This window comes from Lynx rufus, unplaced genomic scaffold (genome assembly GCF_022079265.1).
Source record: "Lynx rufus isolate CCGP_SWC_20201006 ecotype Redwood Valley unplaced genomic scaffold, mLynRuf1.p SCAF_5, whole genome shotgun sequence".
NCBI classification, from domain to species: Eukaryota; Metazoa; Chordata; class Mammalia; order Carnivora; family Felidae; genus Lynx; species Lynx rufus.
The window spans coordinates 122,204,022-122,212,701 of record NW_025814867.1 but is presented as its reverse complement, the minus strand read 5'-3'; the positions used below and the strand labels follow the sequence as shown (position 1 = coordinate 122,212,701).

Below are 8,680 nucleotides of genomic sequence, written 5' to 3'. Positions count from 1 at the left end.
AGGTATGTAGACAAGAACACACATACACAAATGTCCTATTGCAAATTACAGAATTATATATAGAAAATAACTTAGAAAATTAAACATTAAAAAGAAAAAGAAAACCAGAAAATTTGTAAGAGATCTGCATTATAAAAGATCATGGGCCTGGATTCAAAATATAAAGTGATTATTTTGGAGTTAGAATGACCTTAGAGCTTCTCCAAACTTCTACACCAGAAGCAAAATAGAAATGGAAATGGAATTAATTTCTCCAATAATCACTTTGGATGAGGCCATAGAGCTTAAAGGAATGACTACCCAAATATGTTCCCCTTCCTGAATGTGAATGCTTTTATAGTTATCTTTTCCCTCTTTCATTATTATATATTGGCTTAATTTATGTCACATAGAAAAGCTGCATCTTCAATACATAAGTCTCTCCAACAAGAGGATCCATATCAGCCTCTTGGGACAAAGAGGAAAGTTTAGAGAGAAGCACAGAGAGTGGATCCAGAGGCTGAAACAGAAGACATCCATCACAGATGTCAACATAAAGAGAATCTCAGTGGCCAAAAATTAGAAATGATGCTCCAGGTACTATAACAAACCACACTCAAACCAAAGCCATTTAATATGGGTTCCTAGGTTGAACCTTAGACCTAATAAAGGACAGTTGTAAAAACTCAAGGATGTTGGTTGAATGGTATACTTTGTATTATATTCGCAAATCTTTCCAAGTCTAAAATTACTTCTAAATAAGTTAAGACAATAAGAGTTACAATAAGTTATTATTACTTTTCACAGTTGTAAGAGTGGACTCTGCCTATTGAAATAAGTAGTTCTTGCTTGAGGATGTTGGCTGGGGCTGGAGTCAGCTGGAGGCTCAGTTATTTCCTTCTCTGAAAAGACAAAAAAGTTGAGGAAATGTCTCTCCATCTGTATTTGGTCACTTATATATTGTCTCCAGCAGGGCAGCTTCAGAGTAGCCACATTACATATATATTGGGACTCCCAAGATACATACGCTAAGAGAAAGAAAGTCAAGAGAAAGCCATACTGCTTATTGTGATCTAGATTCAGTAGTCATATAGGAGCACTTCCACCGTAATCTGTTCGTTGAAGTTATTAGAAAAGTCTGCCGAGGTTCAGAAAGAATAATTTAATCTCCACCAACTCAATGGAGGAATACCATAGGAAGTAGAACATATGTGACGGGATCAGTTGTGTGCCGGAGTTGAATCATATGGGATTTTGGTTAACATTACTTCCCAACTCTACCTTCACTGGCATCACACTGATAGTTTGAGATCAGACATGGTGGTAGTATTTATACCATGAAAACTGACAAATGCAACAAATGCTATCACTTTCTCCTGCCCACATTCTGTCAGTTGTTAAATATTTACCAGCACAGTACATATATATGTGTGTATATGTGCAATCATCTTTGAAAAATACAATCTGCCTCACAAAACATCCCTATGATTATAAAGTGGAAGGGATCAAATTATGAGTGGAAGGTGTCAAATCACCAACAGTAATCAGACTCTAGTGGTAACAGTAACCATGTGGGAAGAAAGAGGTTAAATACAGGGAATTCTTATGCCCTTGAGAATAGAGAATACAGATAACTGTCAACAGTTACTTATCCTTAACAAAAGATGTTCTTACTGTGCATGAAAAGCTCAACAGGTCCATCTCACAAAACCAACTGATACTAAGGGATGTTTCACAGAAAACCTTTCAAGGATTTGACTTTCGAAACAACCAAACGTTTCACATGAAAACAAAACAGAATTAAATTTAAAATGAAATCCCTAATCTCTAAAGCAAATTACAAAATAAACTGTGGACATAGTCAGTGGCTAAATCATAAAGAAAAGTTGTATCAATGTACTTTAGAATCTATAAATCTGATGACAGGTCTCTAGTGGTTTATAGCCAAGGATACAAAAACAAAACTGTAAAAATGCCTAAATTATTTCCAGTAATAGTATTTACCTAATAAGGAATCAAGAAAAAATATAAACAAATATAAAATAACTCATGATGTACTAATACAGTCCCACAGGGAACTCAGGTGGCTCAGTGAGTTCAGAGTCTGACTCAGGTAATGATCTCATGGTTCTTGAGATCTGCATTGTCAGCACAGAGCCTGCTTGGGATCCTCTCTCTCTCTGCCCCTCCCCTGCTCACTCAGGGTGTGCACACTCACTCTCTCTCAAAATAAATTTTATAAAATAAATGAAAATAATATAGTCCCTCATTAGCCCAGCTTAAAACACTTAGAAACAATAGCCAGTGTCATAGGTTGAACTGTGTGCCCCCAAAATTCATATGTTGAAGCCCTAACCCCCAATACCTCAGAAGGTACTGTATTTGGAGATAGGGCCTTTAAAGTGATAATAAATGGGGCACCTGGCTGGCTCAGTTGGTTGAGCCCCCAACTTCAGCTCAGGTCATGATCTTGTGGTTCATGGGTTCGAGCTCTCCATGGGGCTCTGTGCTGACATCTCAGAGCCTGCTGGAGCCAGCTTCAGATTCTGTGTCTCCCTCTCTCTCCGCCCCTCCCCATTCCATCTCTCTCTCTCTCTCTCTCTCTCTCTCTCTCTCTCTCTCAAAAATAAATAAACATTAGCAGGAGGAGTCAAGATGGAAGATCAGCATGGAAGTTTTTTGTGTGTCTCACGTCCATGAAATATAGCAAGACCAACACTAAACCATCCTGCACACCTAGAAAACTGATTGGAGGATTAACACAACAATCTGAACAACCTGAACCACAGAATTCAGCAGGTATGGGGCGTGGAGAGGTGAACTTGGGGAGCGAGAAGCCGTGGCAGGCAGAGAGAGGACAGAGACTACGGGAAAAGCACCCCTACCCAAAAGCAGCTGGAGAGAAAGTGGAAAATTGGAAACAGCCACAGGGACTAAACTAAAAAGGGAGAAAGGAGAAAAGAGAAAGGAGAGGGTTTAAATTCCATTAAGACTGTAAACAAGGGGAGCGTAAAGGCTGCAACTCCGCAGCTCAATACCTGGTGGTGCTCTGGTGGGAAGGGCGAATCCCCAGGAACAGAGTGGGGTCCGGGAGGTTCTCAGGCCACATGAGGAAAAGAGATTCCACTGCTGGAAAGACATTTGGTAGAGACTGTTGAAGCCACCTGGTCCCAGCAGACCCCAGAGAGTGGCCATATTTGCTGGTGCTGGAACAAGATCATTAAGGGTGAAGCCTGTTGCCAGATGTGTGTTGTGATTTTCCATAATCCCTGAAAAGCTGCTGCTACACTATCTCACGAACATTTTCTGTGGCTGGACCCTGGCCACAGTCTTGGGGCTCCAGCAGCAGCAGGGTTCAGCAAGCATTCCAGGGTGCAGCTGACATTCAGCCATTGCTCACTCAGCCATTGCTTGGTGAGACCCTCCCAAAGATGGGCGGAACGGGTCAAAGCTGAGTCCTTCAGAAATAAGGGGCCAGGGAAAACAGCCACATCTGAGACTAAACTCGGGAGAAAGGTACTGCCTGGGGCCTGGTCATGGAGAACGAAAAAGCGGGGAGTGGATGAAAACTGAAGACAGAGGACGGGTGCACGATTGCTGATTAGGGAGAAGAGAGTTCCGATACTAGAGATGGAGTAGCTGGGTGGGCCATTTTCACCACTCCCACACACGCCATACACACCTACGAGCGCCACAACAATCCACCCTGCAGGGTAGCAGCACCATCTAGTGGAGAATGGATCCATTACACTGAGCCCCACCCAACTGGGCTAACCCCGATCATCAAGAACACAAGTCTCACCTCCTACTTAGTTTATGGACTATAAAGTGCTTCATAGTCTGACTTCTAGGGGAAAACGAAGTAATTTCAGTCCTATTTCAATCTGTTAGCAGGTCCATCTATTCAATTTTCTTTCTTTTTTTTTTCTTTTTCTCTTTTTCACTTGGTTTCTTTTTCTTGAATAGAGAAAGAGAAAAAAATTCATTTTTATTTTCAATTTTTATTAAAAATATTTTTCTTTAATTTTTTTACTATTTTTTTTACTTTTGTGTAAATATTTTCAAATTCTATTTTACTTCCATCATTTTATTTTAGTCTACTTCAGTGTATTCACTTTTTCAAATTTTCAAACAATTTGCTTTTTTTCTTTTCTTTTTTTCTCTTTTCCCTTTCTTTGCTTTTTCTCTAATGCATATAGAGAGAAACTTCATTTTTACTTTCAATTTCTTACAAATGATTTTCTTTAATTTTTTACTACCTTTTTTTGCTTTTGTGTAAATTTTTTCAATACCTATTTTACTCCCATCATTTCATTTTAGTATTTTTCAGTGTATTCATTTTTTAAATTCTCAAACAATTTCCTTTCCCCCCCCTTTATTTCTCTAATCTGTCAAACCACTTTCAACAACCAGAACAAAACACACCAGGATCTAGCATCAATTATTCGACGTTTTGTGTGTGTGTGTGTGTTTTAATTTTTTAATTTTAACATTTTTAAATTTTAATATTTTTTAATTTTAATTTTTCTACCTCATTAATTTCCTTTCTCCATTCAAAATGACAAAATGAAGGAATCCACCCCAAAAGAAAAAGCATGAAGAAACGACAGCCAGGGATTTAACCAACACAGATACAAGCAAGATGTCTGAACCAGAATTTAGAATCACAATAATAAGAATACTAGCTGGAATTTAAAATAGATTAGAATCCCTTTCTGCAGAGATAAAAGGAGTAAAAAATAGCCAGAATGAAATTAAAAATGCTATAACTGAGCTGCAATCACGGATGGGTGCAGCAGTGGCAAGGATGGACGAGGTAGAACAGAGAATCAGTGATCTGGAGGACAAACTTATAGAGAATAATGAAGCAGAAAAAAAATAGAGATTAAGGCAAAAGAGCGCAATTTAAGAATTAGAGAAATCAGTGACTCAACAACATCAGAATCCTGGGGTCCCAGAAGAGGAAGAGAGAGAAATAGGGGTAGAAGGGTTATGTGAGCAAATCATAGCAAAAAACTTTCCTAACCTGGGCAAAGACACAGACATCAAAATCCAGGAAGCACAGAGGACCCCCATTAGATTCAACAATAACTGACCATCAACAAGGCATATCATAGTCAAATTCACCAAATACTCGGCAAGGAGAGAATCATGAAAGCAGCAAGTATATATATATATATATATATATATATATATATATATATATATATACATACATATACATACAATGGAGTATTACTCGGCAGTCAAAAAGAATGAAATCTTGCCATTTGCAACTACGTGGATGGGACTGGAGGGTATTATGCTAAGTGAAATTAGTCAGTAAAAGACAAAAATCATATGACTTCACTCATATGAGGACTTTAAGAGACAAAACAAATGAACATAAGAGAAGGGAAACAAAAATAATACAAAAACAGGGAGAGGGACAAAACAGAAGAGACTCATAAATATGGAGAACAAACTGAGAGTTACTGGAGGGGTTGTGGGAGGGGGGATGGGCTAAATGGGTAAGGGGCACCAAGGAATCTACTCCTGAAATCATTGTTGCACTGTATGCTAACTAATTTGGATGTAAATATAAATAAATAAACAAACAAACAAACAAACAAGCAAACATTTAAAAAATGTAAAGAGGTAATTAATATTAAGCAAGGTCATATAGGTGGGCCTAAATACAATCTGACTGATGTCCTTATAAGAAGAATTTTGGACCCATCAAGAGATGCCAGGGCACACTTGCCTGAGGGATCATTATGTAAACAGGCATCAAGAGGTCAGCTGTCTATAAAACACAGAATGAAGCCTCCAGAGAAATCAACCTTGCTGGCATGTTGATCTTGTTCTTTCAGCCTCCAAAACTGTGAAAAAATAATTTCTGTTGCTTAAGCCTCCCAATCTGTGGTATTTTGTTATGGCAACCCTAGCAAACTATTACAGCCAGTAACAATGACAAATCATAGTGCTCAGAAGATAGCCAATAAATCCTATCTTCCCCCACCAAAAGGAAAAAAAATTCTTTGAGAAAATAACTAGTTCCACATCTGGGCAGAAAAAGTGCATGACAGTCCTAAAATAATTTGTCATAACAAAAAGCAAAAACTGTCAAAATCTACCAGAGTTAGGTTAACAAGATTTATTGGTCAACTTGAAGAAGCTCTCACTGTCAAAATATGTTAATATAAGCATCATTAAATAATAAGCAAAACAAAACAAAATACTTCCATTTATAAAATAAACAAGTCATGGAAATGAAAAGTACACAATAGGGAATGCAGCTAATAATACTGTAATAACATTGTATGGCAACACATGATGACTACACTACAGAGAGCACTGAATAATGTATAGAATCAACGAATCAATATGTTTTACACCTGCAACTAATATAACACTGTATGCCAATTATACCTCAAATAATATTTTTTAATATCTTCAATAAATTATAATCAATCAATCAATAATGTTTAAATACATGTATTCCTAATGGTTAAAGGCAAAAAAGGAGAGAAAACCCTCTTGGTCACTTTTGGATGATGCTGGGGAATTAACTCCTCATTTTGATTTTTGTATTAAGTAAAACCAAATAAAATTTTATTTTACCTTAATGTAACCTTTACCACAATGTAAGCAAATAATTGAAAACAGTATGTCTTCCCTTTATAAGTATAATCGGTATAGATATAATCCAGCTAATAACTAGAAAAAAAAAAGCAATATGAAATTAGATCTTCTCCATTTTGCAATCTGATGAAATAAAAGGTGTAGGATGCTACCAAAATAAAGAAATAGAGATTCTGTGCTTTCTGATAAGAAAATACAATATAACCCATGGTTTTCTCTTACCAAAAAATGAAATCAAATAACAATAATAATAATAATTAATTCCAAATCTGCTCAAGCTCATATATTTGAGTACCAGGAAAAAACAAAGATCAGAAGAACATTATATAATACAACATGACAATGCGATCACTCTGAATTTCAGATAGTAAAAGGCAGCTGGTTTCTCAACAAATAAATCTGCAAGGTCAAAAAGAGAGACAGAGAAAGGTTGTGGGGGGCAGGTGGATATCTATAGATTAAAAAATATTAAGAAATGTATTAAACAATTGTATTATATGGTCTTTACCTGGAACAACACACAAAGACTAAGTGAATATAAAACAATCAGAAAAATTTGAACTTTGAACACTGACTAGACATTATTAATACTCGGGATTATTTTAGAAATAATGATAGTACTGTGGTTATGTTTCTAAAAAGATCTTTGCCTATTAGTAATGGGCATTAAGGAAGGTATTTTTGTGCATGAGCACTGGGTGTCATATGTAAGAGATGAATCACTGGATTCTACTTCTGAAGCCAAGATTACATTGTATGTTAACTAACTTGAATTTGAATAAAAAAAAAAGAAATGAAAGTCAAATATGTCATTAACATAGCTTAGTTTCTTCTGCATTTGGTAATTTTTACTATGAGTTAACATTTGGCTGATTTTCATTTTTACATAACAAGAGGCTTGTTTTTAGAAATAACATTTTCATGTAAGATTTATATATTTGCTTCTAGCAAAAAGAGAATACCAATTCTGATATCTCATTCATTTAATGGCTTGGCTTAGCTTTTTTGTTGTTAATATGAAGCACTTAATTACTATAGTCAAATACTGGCATGGTTATAGGTTCTCATAAAATATAATTAATATTATACATATTTTTTCCTGGAACTGAAAGAGCCGAACATTTTCTTTGCCACCTGCTAGACTCTTCTAAGCCCATCTTGCGGTTATTCTATGTGCCCCAGTATTATCTGTGTTCTGGAATTTATCTCTACAATTTCCATAAGCCCAAGTTCTGGTTTCTCATTCCCTCAGAAATAGAAAATATAGTCAAAAATTCTGTGTGAACAAAGATTTGGGGTAGCCAGTGAACATTATTGAAGAAAATCATGTAAAGTACTGGAAATTCAAATCCATGGCTTTCACCCTCAGTGAGCACCTGTGCTGATTCACAGTGCTTTTCCTTATCCTTATCAAATCTCTTCACTTATCTCCTTCAAGAATTAGCCATAAACATTAAAACTCTTCGAAATATTCCTTTGCAACCTCCACCACCTTTAATTTCAGTAAATATTATCATTCCTTATCTTCTTCATACTATTAAGAAGTTCATGCACGAACACTCTCCACCAAATTCTACTAATTCCTATAAACTGATTTCTACTCACTGATATTCTTACTTCCGTCAATATTAAACTCAAGGTCAAGGTCAATTTCTATCTCCTTTCTTGATTTAATCCACTACTTTTTGTATTTTCTTTATATTTTTTAGGTTTTTATTTAAATTTGAATTAGTTAACATATAGTGTAATATTGATTTCAGGAATAGAATTTAGTGATTCATCACTAATGTATAATACTTAATGCTTCATCACAATAAGTGTCCTCCTTAATACCCATCACCCATTTAGCCCATCTCCCACCCACTTCTGTCCATCAACCCTCAGTTTGTTCTCTATCCTTAAGAGTCTCTTACAATCTGCCTCCCTCTCGTTATTACCCTTCCCCTATATTCATTTGTTTTGTTTCTTAAAGTCCACATATGAGTGTAATCATATGGTATTTGTCTTTCTCTGAGTTACTTCACTTAGCCTAATACACTCTAGCTCCATCCACATCATTGCAAATGGCAAGATTTCA

General features: G+C 36.1%; 1 long non-coding RNA gene across 1 annotated transcript; it reads right to left on the bottom strand.

Annotated features, from left to right (window-relative positions):
- Positions 1-787: 787 nt before the first annotated feature.
- On the bottom strand, positions 788-3,808 carry LOC124526075 (uncharacterized). Its single transcript, XR_006965607.1, has 3 exons — positions 3,782-3,808; positions 3,018-3,108; positions 788-881 (listed from the first exon to the last, which is right to left on the bottom strand). It is a non-coding gene; the product is annotated as an uncharacterized LOC124526075 (long non-coding RNA).
- Positions 3,809-8,680: the final 4,872 nt, after the last annotated feature.